Genomic DNA, 4,730 nt, shown 5'->3' on the forward strand with positions numbered 1-4,730 from the left:
ATGCACACCGCCACCCAAGACGGTGGTTAGTGGCGGCAGCCACCACCTCACGGTGATGGTTATGGGTTTTACCTTGATTATTCTGGCCACGATACAATGATACAACATCCATACAACAAATATCCAAAATAAACACACATATAATAAAACAGACACACACACACACACACACACACACAGCCGCCCTTGTGGCAACAAGCGGTGTTCAGAGGTCCTAGCCACCACCTCACGGTGGTGGTGGTGGTGGCTCTCTTGTGATTTTCGGCCAAGTAACCACACACACATGCTCTTCTGTTCGTAAATGAGTACACCCACCCACCTGGTGGTGTACGGCGGCGGCGGTGACACAAGAAGGCGGGTAGCAGTAGCGATCGGTCGACAATGCAACGTCATCGGCGACAGCCACCATGGCCGGCTGCCATGGTGGTTCTTCATGACTTCTACTCGACAGGAAGCCCACACACACGCGCATCTGCATCGCAAACCACGAACGTTGCCACCATTTCCCGATGACATTCGGCAGACGAAGGGCGTCAGTGGGGTTAAGCAGCCTCTAGACGGCAACGGTGATGCAACCATCGGGAAAGAAATGAAGAGAGGAGAAGGTGGTGCGAACGCACCGAGTACAACAGCAACAACAATCTTCGTCGGCAACCATGATCCACCGTGGTCTTGGTTGATCGGAACAACAAGGGGGTCGGGTGGTGGATGAGGCCTCACATAGCGGTGACTGAAGAAGGATAAGGAGAAGAACGGTGGAAGTCTGGTGGTCGTTGTGGCCGTTCGCTGATTGGAATCGGGTATGGTGGCGGCGCCAGTGGGGGAGACATAAAGGTGGCGGTTGGTGCTAGGGTTAGGGTTATGGAGGGCTTGACGGATATATACCCCGCCCCATAAGACGTTATCCCATAATGACAGAAATGGCCCCTCATTCTCTTTTTTTTTTCAACTTAAGTCTGAATGTTACCAAATGGCCCCTCCTCTACAAAACCTTTTCAACTTAGGTCCAGAATTTACTCTTTAACCCTTGCTTCCATAAATCCTTTCATGTTAAGTCCAAATGATACCAAATACCCCCTGGCTTCTGAAAATCGTTACAAAATAAGTCCCGAAATTACACTTTAACCCCCCGAAGATTCGAATTTTATCATTTGGCTCCCCGAAACCAACATCCCGCTAATTATTATTTGATTTTGGCTACAATAATATAAAATAATAATAAAAATTACTTCTCGGGGTTCCGAGTGTATTATTTAATTGTTCTATTTTAAACGGAATGTTACACATGGTCTAAAAACCCTAAAACTTGACTAATGGTCAAAGTCAACGAAAATCAACACTCAGTACGTACGGTGAGCGTACAACTCTTTACGCTAGGCGTACAACAGGGTCATCACTCATCGGGGAAGGATTAGGCTACGCTGCGTGTAGCCAGGAGTACCCCCGACGTACTCCATCAGCCTCTAATTCCACTAAGTTGGTGTCTTAATCCTTTAAGACAACCAAACCAACCACAAATCTGACTAATTTAAGACCTCTTAATCCATAAAGTCGTGGGCTTTAAACCATTGCATGGCAAGGAAAGGCTCAAAGCATCACTTCATCCATTCTAACCTACTTTACTCATGCATGAGCCAAAGGGGAAGATCAAGCAAGCATTTTTATGAATCTAAATGTCCTAATATGCATAAAAGGACAACTTAAACCCTCTAGAGAGTCCCAAACTCATAAAGGTCCAAACTTGGGGACTTTTAGCTCATAAATCTTAAACCAAAGAGATCTAGAACAACACTTGTCAAGGTATAAACTTTAAACTTGAAAATGATGCACAAAGGTGGGAAGTTTCCGGATCTTCAAGCTTGCTAGCATCTTCTTCTTCTTTTTCTCTAACCTCCTTCTTCTACTACAAGAGCCAAGAACACTCAAAACTTGCAATAACACATACATACAAGCCACTCACACGAGATTAGGGTTTATGGGAGGGTTGGAGATTGATAAGGGTGGCCAGAAATGAAGAAATGATGTTCTTTAAATAGGACAACCCTTAAAATTAGGGTTTTACATCTGGGCTAGTACGCCCAGCGTACCACATGTGTGCCCAACGTACTAGCTGACCCTTCGTGTCCATGCATGTTGCATGCGTACGCTGTGCATACTCATATGTACGCCCCGTGTACAACCACTTTTGCAAGCCTTTTTCTATGAGAGACCAAATGTGACACTTTTAATAAAGATTCAAGAAATGATAACATGTACCTTATTTCGGGATGTTACACATGTTCGACAAAACTAGCTAAAAGCTGCTAGCTGGAAGTCGTAACTTTTATTTGTATATGGGTGTTCGGCAAAAATAGCTGAAAGTTTTTAAGACATGAAATTACATAAAATGATTTTTGTAAAACACATCATTAATTAAAAAAAAAGGTAATTAAGTCGATTAGCAAAATTATAAAAGAGTTTTTGTTAAACACTATTTAAAGTAGCTTTTGGATTCATAGTTTTTGTTTTACCTAAAAGCCAGAAACTCCTATCATCAGATGATTTTTTTTTTCGAATTTTTTCTTAAAAATTAAAAACTAAGCCTCCACAAATACCATCAAAGACTTATAACAAGTAGCTTGTCACTTTTCATTAGTTGAATCTAATGTTTAAAAGGCAGATACCATTCTCGGTGAGCACCTAAACAAATCCTACCATGCTATAACAATTGAGATAATGACAATAGTACCCTCTCAAGAAAGATTTATCGTCTCGAATTCCAAGCCGAAACTGAGAAAATGGGCCGGTCTTGCCAACAAATGACCACACACCCATTTCTTTCTTTAATCCTACAACCATTACAACTACTTCCGTGAATCAATCTTTGAGCAAGTAGCAACCCATAATAGCTTAATGTAACAGGCCCAAAGCCCATTAAAGTAAGCCTTTGAATCCACTTATCGAGCTTTTCATGCCTTTCGATTCTCTCCTCCCCATCGCACGCTATAATGTTCTTGATCTCCTCCCCGAACATTTTCTCGATTTTTAATCTTTCCGGTGATGTTCTTGGCAAAGTGGACTCTGAGCAGTCGAAAAGGGCGGCGTAAAAGTACAACGATTCGGATAGTCGCTCCATTAGATCCGATTGGTTGTGGTCGGATTCTTGTTCGGCCACCACCATTATTTTGGGGGATAAACCCCATAAACGGTTGAGGAATCGGTCTAACTTCGTGGAAGAAACGGTACAAGATGTGAACGAATCTTCGGTCTTGGAAATGGGTGGTGATTTTCGTGCAGTTTTATCTATTTTTGTTAACATTAAGTGGAATTGAAGAATCGAGCTGATTGCTAACGCTTCGCCGGTTTTGATTTTCAGTCTATCGATGTCGAGATCGTCGAGCTTGGTCACGATTGGATTGAACTGAAACGGGATATCGAGTTTTTCAGCTTCTTCGGTTAATGTGCTGGCCATATGGTGTAGAACCTTTTTCTGGTGATGGATTCCGGTGATTCTTAAATGCGGAGGCCCTCCTGGACGTCCGGCGAACTCATGGAGGAGTGCACGCCACTGAGTGGGTTCTACCGCGTTAAGATCGACGACATGAATCATTTTCTCTCCTTCCATGGCTTCGATTATCGTTTGGTTTGCGATAACAAATGCGATTTTCAAAAACGGAAAGCAATCGAAGAACGATTTCCTGAAGAGAATGTCGTCGTTTCCTGTGGAGATTTTGGTCGAATGAAGGGCTTTGTAGAGTCCAGGCCATGATTTGAGGATTCGATTAGCGAGAGCTTCCGCAAAATACGACGCGATTCTCTGCATCGTGTCGCCTTCAGGAGAAGCGAGGTGGGAGATTTGATCCAGGACGAGATTAGCATGATCGAAGTTCCCGGAGGTTACGTAGGTTGCACATGTGAGCAGTAGATGAATCAAACGCAGACCTCTTTCCTCTGATTTAAGCTCTTTCAGCCATGGATATGGTGTTGTTCGTAATTGACATGAAGCAGCCATTGACGGAAAAATTTGGTTTGGTGTGGAAGTCACAGAAGATGACCCATCATCTTGAAACATCGGGCCTTCCAGGTGTTCGACGATTGAACTGGGAGCCAAACCGATGGAAAAACAAAAGAAACAAGAACTGAACTATCAGAAGAAATATGGTGAAGAAGAACTGATGAAGCAATGTAGAAAACAGAAATTCCTTGAAGGGTTTTCAAATTCACAAAAAACCCAATTAGGTTCGGTCTGAACTGAAATCTGAGTTGTTTTGTAGAGAGAGAAAGTGGGGAGCAGTTGGCAATTGAATCAGGCGTTTCTGTTCTTGATTCAAAAGAAACAGATAGAAAGTAGACAAATGGCGTGAGAGCTATTCCTGTTCTTGTCGTTACAATTTGGATTGGTGTCATTTAGTGTTGCAGAGGAATATGGAATTTGTGAGGAAGAGCGTCCTCTCTTGTCTTTTTCTATTCAAGCGTTTTCCCTCAATTTCAATCCAACAAATTGCACAAAACCACTTCCCACTTTTATTACCACCAGGAAAAGGCCCGTGCAACGCACCGATGAAAGTTTAGTGGCAAAAATATAATTAAGTAAAAATAAAATGTCAGAATTATAAAGAGAAAAAGTTTGTTGAAACTTTAGTGGCAAAATTAGTAAAAATAAAGTACCAAAACTATAAAGAGGAAAAGTTTGTTGAAACTTTAGTGGCAAAATTATAAAAAAGTAAAAATAAAGTGGTAAAATTATAAAA

At 42.1% G+C, this 4,730-nt stretch overlaps 1 pseudogene; it reads right to left on the reverse strand.

The window, feature by feature from the left end:
- Positions 1–2,601: 2,601 nt before the first annotated feature.
- On the reverse strand, positions 2,602–4,450 carry LOC145118621 (scarecrow-like protein 3 pseudogene; annotated as a pseudogene).
- Between the last annotated feature and the right edge of the window lie 280 nt (positions 4,451–4,730).

The sequence above is a fragment of the Lactuca virosa genome, chromosome 6 (assembly GCF_052849685.1).
Source record: "Lactuca virosa cultivar CGN04683 chromosome 6, Lactuca_virosa_CGN04683_v6, whole genome shotgun sequence".
NCBI lineage: Eukaryota > Viridiplantae > Streptophyta > Magnoliopsida > Asterales > Asteraceae > Lactuca > Lactuca virosa.